Source organism: Dasypus novemcinctus, chromosome 13 (genome assembly GCF_030445035.2).
Source record: "Dasypus novemcinctus isolate mDasNov1 chromosome 13, mDasNov1.1.hap2, whole genome shotgun sequence".
Classification (NCBI taxonomy): Eukaryota; Metazoa; Chordata; class Mammalia; order Cingulata; family Dasypodidae; genus Dasypus; species Dasypus novemcinctus.
Genome location: NC_080685.1, coordinates 114174561 through 114195412, shown reverse-complemented (window position 1 = coordinate 114195412; position 20852 = coordinate 114174561). Strand labels below are relative to the sequence as shown.

Here is a 20852-nt window from a genome sequence, read left to right as displayed (position 1 = left end):
AATCTGTATATCAATTTGAGTAGAATTGACAACTTAATGATATTTAGTATTCCAATGCATGAGCATGGAATATTCTTCAAGTTATTTACAACTTTTTAAACTTTTTTTTAACATTGAGTTGCAGTTTTATAAATACAAGTGCCTTACATCATTGGTTAAGGTTTTTCTTGACTTTTTGAGTTTTATCTGTCATATTTTATTTTCACCATTCTTTCCCTCTTTTAATTACTTTTATTGATATAATCTTCATTTTTAGACTCCCTTCCAGGTCTCTCCTGTCTTTCTTGTCAAGGTCTAGCATACCCTTTAGTATTTCTTGAAAATCTTGTCTCTTGGTTAGAAATTCTCTGTTTCTGTTTATCTGTGAATATTCTAATCTCACCCTCAGTTTTGAAAGACAGTCTTGCTGTCTTTAGACAGCAATCTAGAAATTTAGAAATTTAGAAAGCAAGGATCTTTGTTTTAAGATCCTTGGCTGGAAGTTTTTCTCTTGTATCTTAAATATATCAGGCCACTGTTTTATTGCCTCCCTGGTTTCTGAAGAGAAATCAGCACTTAATCTTATTGGGTATCCTTTATATATTATGTTATGCTTTGCTTTTCTCTTGTTGGTCTCAGAATTCTCTTTTTCTTTGGCATCAGATATTCTGGTTAGTATGTGTCTCAGAGTTGGTTGATTTCAGATTTTTTTGGATGGGAGTACATTGTGATTCTTGGACATGGATATCTATGTCTTTCAATAGGGTTGGGAAATTTTCTACCATTATTTCTTCAGATATTCCTCCTGCCCCTTTTACCTTCATTTCTCCTCTGGGTCACCCATGACATGTATGTTTGTACATCTTTTGCTGTCATTTAGTTCCTTGATTCCTTGTTCAATTTTTTTCCATTCCTCATCTGTTCTTTTGTATGTTCACTTTCAGAGCCCATTTATTTCAGCTTACCAATCCTTTCTTCTGCCTCCTCAAGTCCTGCATTATATGATTCCAATGTTTTAAAATTTCATTCATTGCAACTTTCATTCTGAGATCTGCTAATTTGCTATGTATGCTTTCAAATTCTTCTTTGTGCTCCTCCAATGTCTTCTTAATATCCTTAATCTCTTTAGCCATTTCATTGGATTTATTAAGGAGATTTGCTTGAACTTCTATGATTAGTTGTCTCAAGTCCTTTCTGTTATTTGGGACATTATCTTGTTCCTTTAATTGGGCCATATCTTCCTGTTCCTTGGTGTGGATTATAATTTTTTGTTGTTGTCTTGGCATCTGGAGTAGTAGAGTATTTATTCTGGGTGTAGTTTTTCTCTTTAGTTTATGGCTTTCTGCCCTTTCTTCTTTGCTGGTTGTGCAGTAGGAGCCAAGGTGCTCTAAGCTGTGGAGGCTTAAGCTGCCCTCTTTACCCAGGGACCTGGGAAGCTTCTCTCAACTTTCTCCTTTGCCAGGGGTAGGGACAGAATCACAGCTGTGTGGAATAATTCAAGTCATGCAGGCCTAGACTATGGTTGCCCAGAGAGACTAATGAAGCTTCATGCCCCTTTCACCCCTGCCTGGGGCAGGGACAGAGCTGCAGGCATGGGCAGCAATCTATCCATTGCAGGTCCAAGATGACCGCAGTTGTCCTGGTAGACTTCTGATTATTCAGTCTGTGTCAGCTAAAGTTTCCTGCAGTTACCTGGATAGGCTGGTGCAGGGCCCACCAGGTTCCTCCCTGCCAGAGATGGGGGGTGAAGCCTAGGATAGGAATGCAGGCTGATCTGGGTGCAAGAAACTGGTCCCTATGTTCACTGCAATTTTCCTCTCATGCTTGGGGCAGAGTTAAAAAATGGTGGCCAGCAGCTACTTTCCAACTTGGACAGGTTCATTCTTTAGCTGTTCTCTAGCAAGCTGAATTTACTAATCAGTAGCTGAAATCAGTGGCCAACTCTCTTTCTCCCCTGTTTTTGGGAAAATGGAGCTTCCATTTCTAGCCAGAGGATAGCTCTTCGGGCAGCTTATGCTGCCATAGTAGGATATTAACTGGTATCTCAACTTGGCTGGTAATTTCCCAAAGAGGCTAATGCAGGTCCCCCAGCTTCCTCCCTGCTGGAGGTGAGGCTGGGTCCTATGCTAGAGCTGCAATCTGATCTGGATGCAAAGGTGCTGGTCCCTACCAGCACTGGGGTTTTTATTCTGTCCTGCTTCCCCTTGTGCTTGGCATAGAATTCAGATGGTGGCTCCCAGACTCTTGACCTCTTGGTCAGGTTCAAACTTTAGCAGTTCTTAGGATTATATACTGTAGTCCTCTGAATTTACTCATCAGTAGCTGAAGTTGGTGCCCAACTACCTTTTCCTTCCCCATTTTTGGGAAGTGGCGCTTCCTATTCCAGCTGCAGAATAGCTCCCCAGGTGGCTTGTGCCTCCAGTGGATGATGGGCACCAGCCTCCAGGGCATGGGGTGCTCTACTTCTGAATCTTCTCTGCAGATGGGCAGTTTCCTTCCTTCCATTCTTTCAAGGATGCTGCAGGATGCTCTTCTGGCTTCCTGGCACACCCAGACAGGTGCTTTAGATAGCGCTGTGTGATTACTAACTGCCCTGTAGCAGGAGCTGACTCTAGGAGCTCCTTACTCTGTTGCCATCTTGCTAGTTGTCCTTGAATTTTGGGTATTTTATATATAGGTCTAAAGTTTTCTTTTACATTTTTGTTGTTTATGTTTCTTTGTTGAGAACTATCTTTTCTTTCTTTCCAAGAAGATTTACCTTTCTCATTGAGCAGAGAGTGCTTTGTCACATAATTCCTTCTCTGGTTCATTTGGGACTGTATTGGCTGATTGCTTTTTCCCCTGGAGAATAGATGGGATTTTCTAGTTCTTTTTATGTAATGTTGTATAATTTGGGATGATATCTTGGTTGCATGTGCTTATTATATAGTTAGAGACTTCTGAAAGATTGTTTTGGTGAGTTGGTACCTTGCTATTCCATATGAATTTGAGGATCAACTTTTTCCATTCCTAAAAAAAGATTGTGGAGATTTTGGTAGGTATTGCATTTATTTTCTCTTCATTTTTGGTCTTTATTTTTTTTATGTTACATTACCCTCCACCCCTCCTTACCCTACTTCTCTCCCCATAACAACAACCTCCTCCATCATCATGAGACATTCATTGCACTTGGTGAATACATCTCTGAGCACCGCTGCACCTCATGGTCAATGGTCCACACCATAGACCACACTCTCCCACAATCCACCCAGTGGGCCATGGGAGGACATACAATGTCTGGTAACTGTCCTTGCAGCACCACCCAGGACAGCTCCAACCCCTGAAAATGCCCCAACATCACATCTCTTCCTCCCACTCCATACCCCCAGTAGCCACCATGGCCACTTTCTCCACACCAATGCCACATTTTCTTCAATTACTAATCACAATAGTTCATGAATAGAATATAAGTAAGTCCACTCTAAACCATACTCTATACTTCCATCCTTTGGACCTTAGAATGGTTGTGTCCACTCCACATCTATATCAAGAGGTGGCTTAGATTCCACATGGATGCTGGATGCAACTCTGCTTTCAGTTGTAGGCACTCTTGGCTGCCTGGTGTGGTGGTTGACCTTCTTCATCTCCATGTTAGATGAGTGGGGTAAGTCCAATAAACCAGAGTGTAGGAATTGCAAGTTTGTTGAGGCTCAGGGCCTGGCTCTCCCATGGACAGTCCAGAGATTCAGGTCCCCTGGGTATACACTATACCCCAGCACCAACTACAGATCTGGTAAAAGTAACAGGAGAGGCTTGTGGACAAAGATCAGGTCTGAGTCCAGCTCCATCACACAGAAACACAAACTCCAAAGTAGGGCCAACTGACATGGCACTGAACTCCATCTGCCATGACCATAGAACCTGTTGGTCTCTGTAGCCCTCAGAAGAACCAATACCTGGGGTTGTATCTACTTTATCTGTCTCTGGGACTCTTCTGAGGTGTGATAAGGGCAACCCCTCTGATGACCTCCTGGCTCTTTTTGGAGACTCATAGCCATATAAACTCATTTGTCCTTTCCATTTCCCTCTTTTATTCAGGTCTTAAAGCATTTTTAACTCTTGATATTATATATAGACTGAGATAATCTGCTGGTCCAAGTTGACCCTTTTATTTAAGGTCATTTTCTAGTTACATCATCAGCTGGTACTTGGTAGTAATCCCTCGGCAGAAGAAGTTGCCTTGCCAGTTTGCATACAGGACAACACTTATTGCAGTGGTGGGAGGCAAAACATCAAAAATAAAGCTTTTGCATTTTTAAATTTTTGATACCCCAATTTATTTTTACCTCAATTTTTCTAAATTAATATCTATTCTATATCTAACCTTTAAACTCATCACTATATTCCATTTTACTATTAATGGAACCTGGCAATATATTTGGCTTCATTTTTTGAAGAAGTTTTGGATCAAGAGAGGTTCAACAATGGCAGGGGAGGAATACTGGTGTGGGATGGTATTGACAGGGGGGCCTATGGTTGGCAGGGAGTTCTCCAGGTCATATATCCAGGGTACATAAAAATGTTTAGATATTTTCATAGTGGTTACAATTAAAAACAAGTGAGGGAGTGCTGAGTTCCTCGCCAGTGGAGCTCTATCACATTCCCTAAAGGAACAGCAACAACCCCCCAAATGCAATGGCAAAGACCAAAAAGAAGGAAGGTCCAACAATGAGCCCTTGAAACTAATGACTAAGCTTGTGAGCCTGTGCACCTGAAATAAGAACAAGGCCTAGAGCTGCAGGGTGCCTAAGAGTTACCTCCTGAGAGCCTCCGTGTTGCTCAAATATGGCCAGTCTTGAAGCCAAACTCAGCATGTAAATGCATTGCCTTCCCCCCAGTGTGGGTATTGCGTTTATTCTGTAGATCGCTTCAGATAGTACTGATATTGTCACAATATTAAATCTGAAACAAGGACACGGTATCTTGTCATTTACTTAGATAATCTTAATTAATTAAAATTAATTAGGTCATAATTTAGGTCAAATTTAAGTGCTTTGCAGTTTTCAGTGTATAGGTCATTCATCTCTTTATTTAAATTTATTATCAGGTGTTCTTTTAGAGGCTATAGTGAATGGAATGTTTTAAAAGATATTTTTTATTTTTTCAAATGTACTTAGGTTACAGAAAATGTTACACAAAAAATATAAGGGATTTCCAAATGCCCCATTCCACACACCTCCCACCCTTTTCTACATTAACAAATTCTTTCATTAATATGGTACATTCATTGCAATTGATGAACACTTTTGTAGCATTGCCATGAAGCATGGATTATAGTTTACATTCTTTCTACTTACTCTCATTCAATTTTTTAGGATATATAGTGGCCTGTATCTGTTTTTGCAGTATCAGTAAAGACCATTCCATGTTCCAAAAATGTCCCCATATTACACCTCTTTTTCCTTTTCTCTGTCTTCGGCACCTCCAGCAGCCACTGTCTCCACATCAATTATATAATTTCTTCCATTCCTGGAATACCAGTAAGTCTATAGTAGAATATTAGTAAGTCCACTCTCATCCATATTTTATTCCCCAATCCTGAGGATTCTGGGATGGCGATACCTACTCCACCTCTAATTGAGAGGAGGCTTCGATCCCATATGGCTGATGGATGGGACTCTCTTGCTTGCAGTTGTAGACTCTCTCAGTTCCTTGGTATGGTGGTTTTCCATCCCCACCTCCTTGTTTGTTACCCTGGGTGATGCCAGTGAACTGCAGAGTAGGTGTTGCAGCTACTGGAATTGATGTTTAATGCCCATTTCAGAGTTCTTTCCTGGTATGGAAAAACAAAACTGATATTTTTAGTGTTTATCTTATACCCTGCAATTTTTCTGAATTTATTTCCTCTAGTAGATTTCTTGTGGACTTTTTGGGATTTTCAATATGAACGATCATATCATCTGAGAATAGTGGTAGTTTTTTTATTTCTGATTTGAATGCCTTTCTCTTTTTTGCCTACTAACCCTGGCTAGAACTTCCAGTTTAATTTTGAATAGAAGTGGTAACAGTGGGCATCCTTGTCTTGTTCCTGACCTCAGGTTTCATTCTTTCATTGCAAGCTTTCATTGTTTCTCACATTGACTACGGTGTTAGCTGTGAGTTTTTTTGTATTTACTTGTTTCATTCCTATTTTTCTGAGTGATTTTATTATGAAATCATGGTAGATTTCATTAGAAGCCTTCTCTGTGCTATTGAAGTGATCATAGATTTTCCCCTCCATTCTTTTAATGTGGTGTTACTATAGTGACTGATTTTCTTAGTTTGACCCACCAGTGCATTGTGGGGATAAGTCACCCTTGGCCATGGGGTATAATCCTTATAATATATGTAGTTTGATTTGATTTGCCAGTGTTTTGTTGGGAGTTTTGCTTCTATATTCATATGGAAGTTGTTCTTTGTCTTCTTTTGATGTGTCTGTCTGATTTGGGTATCAGAACAAAAGTAGCTTTATGGAATGAGTTAGGAAGAATTCCTACCTCTTCAGTTTTTTGGAAGCATCTGGGAAGGATTGGTGTTAATTCTTGTTTGAACATGTGGTACAATTCTCCCTGAAGCCATCTGGACTTTGACCTTTCCTTGATGGGAAGTTTTTGATTATTTATTCAATCTCTTTGTTTTTATAGGTCTGTTAATATCTTTTATATCTTCTTGAGTCAGAGCAGGTTATTTTTATGTTTTAGGAATTTGTTCATGTCTTCTCAATTATCTAGTTTATTGACATATAAATATTCATAGTATTCTCTTATAACCCTTTTAATTTCTGCCAGATGAGTGTTAATGTTCCCACTTTCATTCCTTAAATAGTTATTTGCATCTTCTCTCATTTCTCTTTGTTTGTCTGGATAAAGGTTTGTCAATTTTATTAATCTTTTTTATTTCATTCAAATTTTGATTTCATTGATCCTCTCAGTTGTTTTTCTGTGCTTTACCTCCCTTGTCTCCTTTCTAATCTTTATTATTTCCTTCTTCCTACTAATGTTAGGTTTAGTTTTCTCTTCTTTCCTCAAGATATGAGGAGAGCTAATTGATTATATATCATTTTTCCTTAATGTAAGAATTTATAGTTATAAGTTTCCCAATGAGTAGTACCTTGCTTCTTTCCATAATTTTTTGGACATTTAAAAACAAAATTTTCTCTAAGAATTTTCTGGTTTTCTTTGTAGGTGGATTTCAGAAAATTATCCCATTGGTTATTTTAAAATGGGTCATATAGTTTCTACTTAACTGTACAATTCCAGTTTTCTTTCTGTTGATTTTTATATAAATCTATTGGGGTAGGAAAAGGTTTTGTGTGATTTCTATCTTTTAATTTTTATTGTCTTGTGCCCTAACAGATAGATGGTCTAGTCTGGAAAATGATCCATGGACACTTTAGAAGAATGTGTAATCTACTGTTGTTGAGTGGTGTTCTATATATGTTAGGTGCAGTTTGTTTATAATATTGTTCACATCCTCAGTTTCCATTCTGAAATTGTCTTGATGATTGACTCATTCTTTTTTTTTTAAAGATTTATTTTCTCTCCCCTTCCCCTCTGTTGTCTGTTCTCTGTGTCCATTAGCTGTGTGTTCTTTTGTGTCTGCTTGTATTCTTCTCAGGCGGTACTGGGAATCTGTGACTCTTTTGGTTCCATCATCTTGCTGCATCAGGTCTCCTTTGTGTGTTGTAGCACTCCTGGGTGTGCTGCGTTTTTCATGTGGGGTGGAGCTCCTTGAATGGTGCTCTCCTTGTGCATGGGGCACCTGTACACGAGGGACACCCCTGCTTGGCATTCACTCCTTGCCTGTGGCAGCACTGTGCGTGGGCCTGCTCACCACATGGGCCTGGAGGCCCTGGTTACAGAACCCTGGATCTCCTATATGGTAGGCAGATGCTCTATCAGTTAAAGCACATCTGTTTCCCTGATTGATTCTTGAAACTGGTGTTTTGAAGTTTCCAACTATTATTGTATAACTATTTCTTCTTTCAGTTTTGCCAATGTTGTTTCATGTATTTTGTGGCTCTGTGCATATATGTTGTTTGTTGCTATACCTTCTGGTGGATTGACCTTTTTCTTAATATATAGTATCCTCCATTTCCTTTTGTTGTATTTTTGGACTACAAGGCTATTTTATTCTGATAGTAGTTTAGCCACCCCTGCTCTCTTCTAGTTACTCAATATGTAGTATTTTTTTTCTTCTCAAAACTTTCATACTATTTGTTTCTTTGGATCTAAAATGAGTGTCTTTAAAATAACATAGGTGTTTGAAGTATTTTTTTAATATATACTTTTACTTAATTCTCTTCCCTCCCACCCCAACTCCAGTTGTCTACTCTCTATGTTCATTTACTGTGTGTTCCCCTGTGTTTGCTTCTATTCTTGTCAGCAATACTGGGAATCTGTGTCTCTGTTGTTGTTGTTGTTGCATCATCTTGCTGCGTCAGCTCTTGGTGTGTGCAGTGCCACTCCTGGGCAGGGTGGACTTTCTTTAATGCTGGGTGGCTTTCCTTACAGGGTGCACTTCTTGCACATGGGTTTCCCCTACACAGGGGACACCCCTGCATGGCACGGCACTCCTTGCATGCATCAGCACTGCATGTGGGCCAGTTCCACATGGGTCACGGAGGCCCTGGGTTTGAACCATGGACCTCCCATGTGGTAGGCAGACACTCTATCCATTGAGCCAAGTCCACTTCACTGAAGTATTTTTAAAATACATTCTGCCAATATGTGTATTTTGATTGGGGAGTTTAATCTATTTCTTTTTTATTTTTTAAGAGATACTTAGATTACATAAATAATATATAAAAAACAGGGGATTTCTGTATGCCCCATTCCCTACAGCTCCTAAATTTTCCAACATTAACATCCTTCATCAGTATGGTACATTTGTTACAATTGATGAATACTTTTTTTAAAAACATTTATTTTATTTAATTCCCCCCTCCCCCGGTTGTCTGTTCTCTGTGTCTATTTGCTGCGTCTTGTTTCTTTGTCTGCTTCTGTTGTCATCAGTGGCACGGGAAATGTGGGCGGTGCCATTCCTGGGCAGAATGCACTTTCTTTCGCACTGGGCGGCTCTCCTTACGGGGCGCACTCCTTACGCGTGGGGCTCCCCTACGTGGCGGACACCCCTGCATGGTGCGGCACTCCTTGTGCACATCAGCACTGCACATGGGCCAGCTCCACATGGGTCAAGGAGGCCCAGGGTTTGAACCGCGGACCTCCCATGTGGTAGACGGATGCCCTAACCACTGGGCCAAGTCCGTTTCCCGATGAATACATTTTGGACCATTGCCTCTAATCATGGATTATAGTTTACATTGTAATTTATATTCTCTCCCACACAATTTTATAGTTATGGGGAGATATATAATGGCCTGTATCTGTCATTGCAATGTCATTTAGGGCAATTCCCAAGTCCCAAGAATGCCCCCATATTACATCTGTTTTTCCCTCTTCTTTCCCTCAGAACCTCTACTGGCCACTGCCTTCACATCAATGATATAAATCTTCTATTGCTAGAATCACAATAAGTCTATAGTAGGATACCAGTAAGTCTACTTTAGTCCAGAGTTCATTCCCCCAGTGCTGAGGATTCTGGGATGTTGATGCCCATTCTACCTCTAATTGAGAGGGGGCTTTGCTCCCATAGAGCAAGATCCATGAGAATATCTTGCTTACAGTTGTAGACTATGTATCTTGGGATGGTTGTTGTGCCATCAGCCCATCATTATTGTGCCATCATTTCCTAGTTAGTTGTACTGGGTGAGTCCAATGAACTGTTGAGATTCAAAACCCAGCTGGGACATGGGCAGTCCAAAGATTTAAGTCTCTTGAATGTACACCTTATAATCTATTTTGAAGCAAGTACTTTGAAAAGCAGGATTTATTTAGGCATTTTAAATTCATTTCTTATACATCTTTATTTTTTTCCCCCTTATTTCCTCCATTCCTGCCTTTTGTAGCGAAACATTTTTTTCCCATTCTTATTTATTTTTCTGTACATTTTTAAGGTATTTTATTTGTAGGATTATGTTGGAGCTTATATTTAATGTCACAAGTTGATAATAATCCTCTTTGAATTGACTTGAACTTACCTTCCGTTTCAAGAGTAATAATAAGAGAGTAAAGGGAAGCAGATTTGGCCCAATTGTTAGGGCATCTGCCTGCCATATGGGAGGTCCAAGTTTCAAATCCAGGGCCTCCTGACCTGTGTGATGACCCAGCCTATATGCAGTGCTGATGCACGCAAGGAGTGCCGTGCCACACAGGGGTGTCTGCCACATAGGGGAGCCCCATGGGCAAGGAGTGCACTCTGGAAGGAGAGCTGCCCAGTGTGAAAAACGTGCATCCTGCCCAGGAATGGTGCCACACACATGGAGAGCTGATATAGCAAGATGACGCAACAAAAAGAGACACAGATTCCAGGTGCCGCTGACAAGAATACAAGCAGACACAGAACACACAGTGAAAGGACATAAAAGCAGACAACTGGGGGAGGTGGTGAAGGGGAGAGAAATAAATTTAAAAAAATAAAAGAAGAGAAACTAAAAGTTAATTATTAGATAAAATACTTTTAAACAAAATTAATTCAGAAATGAATTACATTTTAAGACATATAACTGAAAACACCTCTAAAACTAAATGATCCTGAAAATATATGCACATTTAAGGGTTATGATGAGATTTTGGCAAGATGATGGCAGTTGTTCCATTTTAGAAAAAGAACTCAATATTTGGTTAAAAGGCAATAATCAGATTCAGAATGAAAAAGACTGGTACAATAGAGACAGTGAAAACAAAGAAGAGTTTTTTATTTTAGATTGGGAGAGTGGGAGAAATATGGAACCAGGAAATACCCAGAATTAAGCTGCCATGTCTTTGAGCATTTTACAGAAACTACAGGAGAGACAGCTCTGTGAGGTTTGGAAAGCTGTTCTGAATCATAATACTGCCTACAAATTCACGGGAAAAAATCATATAAAATGACCAATAGAAAAAATACGTCAATTGACATACAAAGGTAATAAAGGGCAAAAAAGGAATAAATGCAGAGTAACAGCATACAACGAAATGAAAAGTCTTCATTTCGGTGTCCTTTATGGTGTAGTTTTTCAAAAAGCAAGGCGTTAGGCATTAAGAAAATGAAGCAAGATATGAAAAGACATCAGATAATAAAAAATGAAGGGACAGAAATGTGGAAAGAATGTGGAAAAAAAAGGAAAACTCACTTCAAAATGTAATGCAAGCTAGAAGAAACACAGTGAATGATAATGCCTTATAGGAAATAGAAGTTGATGAGAGAAAAAATTATTCAAGAGAAAATAAAAGTTTTTTAAAGATTTGAGAAAAAGTGTGAAAAGCTAATGATAGGTCCAGAAGAACCAATATGTGAATAACGGCATGCATGAAAAGACAAAACCAAAGCAGAGACCTGAAATAAATTTAAAGGTATCATTTTTGTCTGTAAATAGAAGAAATACTTTGAGCACTGAATGAGCATGAATATAATGACAATATATAGTCTAGTAGAATTGATGGGCTTTACAGAAAAAGAAAAAATCATTTGTGCATTTAGCACAATAGATAGAAAATTAGATCCTCATCAAGGTTTTTGAAGACAATACATTGTGTTAGAAGAAAGTGGAGCCATTAATTTTATACCCAACAAAATTGATTTGCACATATAAAAGACATGAAAGTCCACGTTATACAATTAGATCCTGGGTAATATTGTTCCCACATTCCCTTCCAGCTGAGTCAACAGAGGTCAGTAAAGGTTTAGAAAGTGTTTAGAAAGACATTGGCCTAAGGACAGATGCTAAGTATTACATTTACACTTGTTCCACTATGACTAAATGGGGTTGTATGAGAGAGGGAGTGTCTTTGGTGAAAGCTACTAGGGAGACAGACATAGGATAATTCAGGAAATTTTAACTCTCTTTAGGGTGCTTGATAAATATTAAGAAAACTTGTAGGAGATAAATATTGTTTAATATAATAATACCTAACATTAAAAGTAAAGTCTCTTTCTAAACTTCACTTTAAATCTGTCAAACTAAAAACCAGACTTTCACTAAATCAGCTGATTAGAGAATGGGTATAAGGGGTTGAGTACTGAGGTGTCTCCATTTCAGGGAATTATGCCTTTCAGTCTGCAAACACCAGCTCCTCTGAGACTCTGGCAAAGACCTTCAGTTCATGCATGGTCTTCATAGCTGTTGATACTAGGATCTGGAACACAAACACAAGTTCCAGAATCTGGAAGGCACAGAGATTAATGGAAGAGGAATTTGTACACAGTGACCCTACTTGCCCTCTTGCCCAAATTAAGGAGCCATTGGATGGGTGGCCGAGCAACTTAGGCGCTTTTATGAAAAGCGTTTCTGGCCCCTGGGTAGAAGTTGTTAGGGCATCCTTTACCTCCTGTGCCTATTTTTACCAGCTAGTTCCTAGCTCCACTTGCATGTTCACATAAAATGTTGATCGCAGTTAATTAATGTTCCCCTCCATTTTGCTGAATTTCCTGAAATGCCAAAAAGAAAGCTAGAAAAGCAGTGGATTCCATATGCACTTGTTTCCCTTCCCCTCTTCTGACCTGCTCCACATTTCCTCTTCTTTCTTGTCATCTCTTTTTTCTTCCCAAGTCTCTTCTCTTGAACCAGTACAGAAGAATTTCTGGAACCAGACTTGTTCTGGAACAGTGTTGGCAGCTGGGGGAGAGAGGGAGGAAAATGCCTGTGTGGCCTGAGGAAAGTTCACAGGGAGGGGGGTGGTAGAGTTTGGGGGACAGGGCTGACCTGTCTCACTGGAGCTGTGGGTTCTGAGAAGAGCAGGGAGCCCTGGGCTCTGTGGTCCAGAGACTATTGTGGGCCTGCTTCATTCCAGGAGACCAGGTCAGCAGGAGTGTGAGAGCCAGTGTGTGGAACAAGCCAGGCAATAGCCCCTTCACACAAGTCCTCCAGAAAGCCTGCCAGGCCTTGGGAAGTATTGAGGGCAGCTGGACAGCAATCCCTCTCAACTGAGAACAAGTTCAGGTTTTATTCCTAATCCTTGAATTTTGGATGTGGGTGTAGAGTGGAGGCTAGAAGTGTGTTCAAGGATATGCATCCCACTGTCCCTCTCCAGGACACACACTCATGCCCCCTCCCCTGCCCCCACATTCACAAGGACACCACTCAGACTTGCACATAGACAGTCCCCAGTCCCTGTACAGAGTCCATGCCACCTAAGGGAACACTGATGCTTGTAAGACCTAGTTCTTTACCTGGAAACTCTCTTTAACCATACCCTAATCCTCATTTCTTCCAGGATATGGAAACAGAATGACTTTCCAGATAAAGCCAGCAAGAATGCTCTGATTTTCTTATGAAGATATTTCCTCAAGAGTGAGTGCTTCCAGAATATGTGCTGTTATTGCTTCCACTTAGAATCATTCTCAATTACAGAAATGAAAACTCCATATTGGATTCATGCTGTGTAGTGTTTGCTCAGGTACTTTGTTCCCTTGGTGCTTTAGAAGAACAGATTGGAAACAGTGGTCAAGTCAAAGACCCCATAAGCAAGTGGAGGGACATCTGTGGTAGGGCACATGCTTTGCTTAAACATAAATCCCTCAAGTCCATTTTGCTTTGCGATTACAAAATTCTTAATCAGTGGAGGAAAAAAAGTTGCTGAGGTAAAGACCCCTACCATGGAGTTTATAATCTGCTGCCTTTTGTGGATGCCCTTTTAAAGAAGGTTTGAAGAGGACCCCACTCGACACTTTTCTCTGCTAGGAAATTGTGTATATCAAATATATTATACATAAGTAGATATCCTTATCTGAAGTCAGTGGAAAGAGAAACAAAAAAGTTAATATTTATATCTTAGGCAAAGAATAGAGGAGAGTATGGGCCATGATGTGAACCAATGTATATGAGGTGCAGAGGTGCCCAAAGATGTACTTACCAAAACCAATGGATGTGTCATGATGATGGGAACGAGTGTTGTTGGGGGGGGGGGAGAGGGGGGGTGGGGGGGTGGGGTTGAATGGGACCCCACATATATATTTTTAATGTAATATTATTACAAAGTCAATAAAAAATAAAAAAATTAAAAAAAAAAAAAAAAAAAAAAGAATAGTGACCTCACCTCAGCATTAGATGGGCCACCTCATCTTCTTGGTCTTTGGGAAGCTCTACTATCATTTATTCCTTGGGAACTCAGAGGTCACAGAGTATCTGTGAGCACATTGGTGTTTAACCATGAATTACTCAGGGAGTATTCTGGCTTTGGGCAGGAGGGTAGAGTGGAGTTTGTGGATTAACAAGTACAGTATGAGCTGCTGCTGGGCCATCCTTCTTACTGTAAGAAGAATAGCAAAGACAATAGAAGAAAAGAATTGTAGTTAATGGCAACCTAAAGTAACATGTAATAATCAGCCTACAAATGGTTCTAAAATTCAATGACAATTTCCCATGGTGCCTCCCATTTGTTCTGTATCTCACCTAAATTTCCAAAATTGCCAGTGTCTTCTTGACATCTTCCAGATCACTTCAACCTCCATGGAGTCACAAATGCTGACCCTGCTGATACCATACATTCTATAGGAATTTCCCTAATGAATAATGACTTTGAGTATCTTTTCAAGTGCTTATTGGTATTTGATATATCCTCTGGAGATTTATCTGTTCAAGTCCTTTGCCCATTTTTAATTGGGTAGTTTTTCTTTTTGTTGTTGAGTTGTTGGTGTTCTTTTATACATACTGGCTATTTAAACCCATACTAGAAATAAGATTTGCATCTATTTCTGTAGGTTCTTTTCACTTTCTTAGTAATGTCTTTTGACTGACAAAACTTTTGACTTCTGATGAAGTTCACTTCTGTTTTTTGTCATTGTTGCACATAGAATTCTGTACCTCAGTTTTTCCACCTGAGGAGGAGGAGAATATATCAACCATGACATCTGTCTATGAATGACTTAATGTATGTAAAGTATGTAGTGTAGATGCTCAGGAAGGTTAATTAAAGGTACAATGTCTTGCCTGAGATCTCACAACTTAATGTGACTCAGAGCTGGATTCACACCTGGGAGTGGAAACTCCAAGGTCAGTGCCCTATCCATGAAACACAGCTGCTTTGCCAGTAAATGACTTTATTTTAATCCTTGCTTAAATTTAGGTGTCTGTCAGAAATGGTATAGAGAGTTATGAGCCAGTGCCCTTATGGGCAAAATTGATAAGGTGGAAGGGTGGAGCTGTGCACTGGATGGGCATGATGGTGCAGTGAGGCTATTGGGATGGGTGGTGCTGGTCTGCGAGGGGGTAGGGTGGGGATGGGTTGCACTGTCCATGGAACTGGGGCGAGGGTTCAGGGAGGGAACAGATGAGCTCTGGGGATTAGCTGTGTAGTGAATGGGTGTGACAGCGGTGCAGTGATGCTGTTGGGTTGGGTGGTGCTGGTTTGTGAGGGGTTGGGGAGGGGAGGGTGGGTTGGACTGTACATGGAATTGGGGGGAGGGTTGGGGAGGGAGCAAGTGAACACAAGATTTGTGGGTATGTGGTTGAAATGACAACATTGAGAAAGTTATTTTGGCAAATATGGAAGGGAGAGTTATTGGTTTAAGGTCTTAGATGTGGGGAGCATGCAGGACAGGGCCCACCTGAGGCAGGCTTCTAGGGAGTGTGTGAGTGTTCATCCCATTGTAGTATGTGTTATCAGAGGGTGGAGACCCACATAATGAGAGGGAAGGGGTGGCCTCCTGGGGAGTCCTGCTGTGTTCTCAAACAGAGTGGCAGGAGTCTCTTGAGATTGTAGGCAGTGCTTAAATGGGAGGACAGGCCGGTATATGGAGCCCTCAGTGTTGTTGTAAATAGCTATGAGTCTCATTCTTAAGGAAGCATGATGCTTGCCCAGGTCCCAAGGGGAGGTGAGAGAGGAATAAAAAGGTGGAACATGGGGCATTTGGGGAGTGATGGAATTGTTCCACATGGTCTTACAGTGATGGATACAGGCCTTGTTAAATGTCATCAAAATTTATAAAAGTGTAGGGTCCAAATTACAAACCATAATGTAAATCATTGACCATGGTTAGTAGCAATGCTTCAATATTTGTACATCAATTGTAACAAATGTGCCATCCACATGTAAAATGTTATTGATGGGGAAACAGGAAAAGGGGGAGGATATTGGGTATATGGGAATACCCTATATTCTCCACATGGCTTTTCTATAACCTAAAGATTCTCTGAAGATACAATGAAGAAAATAAGACACTAGGGGAATAACTGGAAGAAAATGTTACTGTATATACAAGACAACAGATCTTATAGTGATGGAAGGCATAATGAAAAAATTTTTAATTTTTTCTTCAATTTTTAAAAAATTTTATTTTTGTTATTTTTTAAACTATCATTTCATTTTCTCATTAATTGTGTTTGGTTATTTCATTGGCTTCATTTTTTGAATAAATGTTGGATCTAAGAAGGGTTCCAGCTGTGGCAGGGGAGGATCATTGGTGTGGGGTGTTGATGATGGGGGATTCATGGGAAGAGGTTCACCTGGGGCATGTATGTGAGGCGTGTGGTCAGATGTTCATGGGGCATTGTCACAGTGGGTGAAGAATCACACAATAACCAAGAGAACCTTAAATGTCCAGTTCTGCCACATTCCCTAATGGGACAGCAAGACCCCTGAGTATAGGGGCAGTGACTAGTAAAAGAGGATGGGCCGTTTGATATTGATGACTGTACTTATGAACCTTTACTTTTGAAATGGAAACCAAGCTTAGTGTTATAGGCTGCCTAAGAGTTACCTCCTGAGAGCCTCCTTGTTGCTCAAGTGTGGCCTCTTTCTAAGCCAAACTCAACATATAAATGCACTATCTTCCCCCTGGCATGGGACATAATGCCCAGGGATGAGGCTCCCTTATACCGAGGGATTACTGTCAAGCACCAAGTAGCAAAGAAACTGGAAAAAGACATTGACCAAAAGGGGGAAAGTATAAAGACAAATGAATTTATATGGTTTAAGAGACTTAAAAGTGAGTGGGCAGATCATTCTAGAGGTTACACTTATGCACATCCTAGTAGGATCTGATTGACTGCTACAGTAAATAATTGCCTCAAATAGCTGGGTTCCTGAGAGCTCTGGAGATATGCAGACACTATAGGCTGGGTTGACGTCTGAGGAGTTTGGCACCCTGCCATTGGGTCCTACTTTGGGATTTATGCTCCCCAGTGTGACAGAGTTGGACTCAGTTGTGGTTTTCAAACACATGGCTCTTCTGCCAATTGTATTTGAACCTATAGTTAGTAATAGAATTTATGCCCAAGAGACTCATAGTTTTGGGCTTTCTATGTGCCAATTAGGCTCTGAAACTCAAGAAATTTGCAACACCTACTCTCCTGTTCATTGAACTCACCAAGGACATCTGACAAGGAGATGAGAATGAACAACAGCCATTCCAAAGAACAGACAGTGTCTGCAACTACAAGAAGATAGTTCATCCACCTGCCCCTTGGGATCTAAGCCTCCTCTCAGAGACAGACTGGGCTCACCATTCCAGAATCCTTGCAACTGGGGAGTGAATGATGGACTACAGTAGACTTACTGTTATTCTGTTACAGACTTATTGTGATTCTAGTAATGGGAGAACTTTTATCATTGATGAGGAAGCAGTGGCCACCAGAGGTTCTGAGGGGAGGGAGAGGGTATAGGTATAATAAGGGGGCATTTTCAGGACATTGGAATTGTGCTCAATGATGTTGCAGTGTCAGGTACAGGACTTTATATATCTTGTCATACTTATAAAATTGTATGGGAGAGAATTTAAACTATAATGTAAAGTATAATCCCCACTTAGTGGCAGTGCTCCAATATGTGGTCATCAATTGTAACAAATGTACCACACTAATGAGGGATGTGGTTAATGTGGGAAAGTGTGGGAAGGGAAGGGAGTGGGGCATTTGGGAATTGGGAAAGGGAAAGGTTTTCCTGAGCTCTTTAACCTTCCCAGCCCCCTGGGCCTTCTCTTTGCCAGAGCTCTGAGTGAGGGGCTAGGTGTGGCAGATGAAAACAGTCATCTAGGCTGTAGAATTAAAAATCAGTTTGTCCCGTGGTTCCCCAATTTAAACCTTTCAATAGCCTTAAAATAAGGGTGGTTAATAATCCTATTAATGAATTTCAGGAAGCAATTTAGAAGTCCTCGAAAACTATGGAAGATCTTTTCTAAATTATGATCGAAACAAATTAAACAATTGTAATATATTCCAGAACCTAGCATTCAGTATGCTTTTAAGATTATTCACAGTTTTAGAATTTTATTAAACAAGAGAAGTTTTAAACCTTTCATAAAGGAAGGAAAAAGAACATTCCTGAAATAAACTATAATGATTTCAATTTTATTTAACTTAGATGTAATCTCCCTACATTTATAGAATGCCAATTAAATAAATATTATATTAAGTCTTTAAGACAATGAAATTCTAAATTCATGTTTAATGGAATTAAGTTAAACAGAGGAAATGTAGATCTGCCCTCTCTTCAACGAATAAAGTAAACTTCATTGGCTGCTAATTGTAATTTTTAAAAAAGATTTATTTATTCCCCCCACCTTTTTGTTTTTGCACTTTCATGTGCTTCCCGTGTCTTTTCTTTAAGAGGCTCCAGGAACTGATCCCCGAACCTCTGATGTGGGAGAGAGGCATTCACTTTCACAAGCTGCCTCATCTCTCCAGTCTGCTGCATCTCTCCTCTGTGTCTCACTTTGTTGTGTCACCTTGCTGCACCAGCTGTGTGCAGCATGGGCTGTCAGCTCTCCATGTCAATGGACTTTCAGTTCTACAGTGCTCAGGCCAATTTGCCTTTACCAGGAGGCCCTGGGAATTGAAGCTGGGGCCTCCTATATGGTAGATGGGAACCTGGTCATTTGAGCTACATATGCCTCCCTAATTGTAATTTAATAAGCTTATTTTATTTTATTTTATTTTATTTTTTTAAGATTTATTTATTTAATTCCCCCCCCCTCCCCTGGTTGTTCTTGGTGTCTATTTGCTGCGTCTTGTTTCTTTGTCCGCTTCTGTTGTCATCAGCGGCACAGGAAGTGTGGGCGGCGCCATTCCTGGGCAGGCTGCTTTTTCTTTTCACGCTGGGCGGCTTTCATCATGGGCGCACTCCTTGTGCGTGGGGCTCCCCCACACGGGGGACACCCTTGCGTGGCACGGCACTCCTTGCGCGCATCAGCACTGCGCATGGCCAGCTCCACACGGGTCAAGGAGGCCCGGGGTTTGAACCGCGGACCTCCCATATGGTAGATGGATGCCCTAACCACTGGGCCAAAGTCCGTTTTCCCTAATAAGCTTATTTTAATGTGAAGTATCCAGTCCATGTGGTTATGGTAAATTATATGGAGTTTGGAAAAGCATCTTCTAAACTGAAGCATTTAAGTGACTAATTCCAGGAAACCATTATTAATTAGAACTGTACATTGATATTAATAATAAAGGGTAACTTCATAGCAGGGAAACCTGTCAGAGGCCACCTCAATCTGCATGTTAAAGTGGTGGTATGAAAAGATAATCTTGATTGCTTTGGGAACCTTTAGTTTTCATAAAATACTGGAGAAAGTAGTTCCTCCTGTACTGCTAAAGTCCATTTACATAACTTGGCAAAAGTAATATCATTTAATATATTATATATTATATTGGAGGTATTTAGAAAGAATATAAAGATCAATAATATGGAAGTCTATCTCTTTTAAAATCGCTTGTGCATCCAAACCTGGCTGAAATACCCTGCATGTTGCCTGTCCATTTGAGTTGTTGGCCAAGTTGGTCACTGACCTCTACAAAATAAAGGTATCTATCAGATCTCTGGTTATGCTCCTGAAGAGGATGAAGAGTACATTGCAGCTTCAGACTCCTGCAGCAGCCAATGACGGATTGATAATGGCCAGATGGACAATGAACATTGCGTCCATGGTGGCTCTGTTTCATAGTGTCAAAGGGCACTGTGCACCAGGCACGTGAAACACTGGAGCCTTACCTTCCTAGTCTCTCTCTAGGATCAACTGTGCTGCAGCATGCTGGCTGTGTGAAAGATTCACCATATGGAGCAACAATTATCAGAGTACTGTGAGTAGAACTTAAACACAATTGGCATTATGGCCTGCTCCCATGGGGAGATAACATGTATGGTATTGTAAACCTGGAGCTTAGATCTATTAACTGCAGCTCAAAGAGGAATTTATGCATTGATTAGTATTAAGTACTTACCTACATACTGATGAATATGATAATATCTCTTCAATTCTAGATCATATGCAGAAGGCTTTTGAGCATGTTAAAAATCTTGGTAAACTTAATTCATTTTATAAGTAGGTAAGGAATGTAGCTGTAAGATAAAGGAATGGCTCTCTTAAGTAACATCTTTATTTTCTTTGCCATGTGCTTATCTTGTTGCCTATACTGTTTCTGTGAGTTTATGTCTAGGGCAGTCCCTCTTCACACCGCCCCTAGCTGTCCTAAGCATAACCTCTGCTGTAGGAACTGGGATTGAAGTTCATACCGAAACCTAGCAGGTCTACTACAGTCTCTTCCTGGAGTTAACCAGCAGCATAAAAGAATTCAAGGAAGAATGCTGTTTCCATCGACTTTGGGAGGGAGCAGCCTCTGAAGGTACCTGGCCTTTCTCACTCTTGTGGTCTAATATGTCTTGGCTACACCCTTTTTGGGTCTATTTGCCATCATCTTCTTTATCTCTTTATTGGGACCATGGATTTTCAAAATTCGAATTAAGTTTATTTCTTATGAATCAATGCCTTATTAATCATGTGGGGATTTCATCCAGTTCCAACCAGGATGCGAACCCATC

At 40.3% G+C, this 20852-nt stretch overlaps 1 long non-coding RNA gene across 3 annotated transcripts in view; it reads left to right on the top strand.

Moving 5' to 3' along the window:
- The window catches only part of LOC139436316 (uncharacterized), a 272961-nt gene that overhangs the window by 63357 nt on the left and 188752 nt on the right, over nt 1-20852 (top strand). For 2 of the 3 annotated variants that reach the window (XR_011645579.1, XR_011645578.1), the window contains exon 3: nt 13311-13387. This is a non-coding gene — a long non-coding RNA (uncharacterized lncRNA). Of the gene's footprint in view, nt 1-13310; nt 13494-20852 lie in introns of all 3 variants that reach the window. The other variant, XR_011645580.1, reaches the window with a different exon arrangement.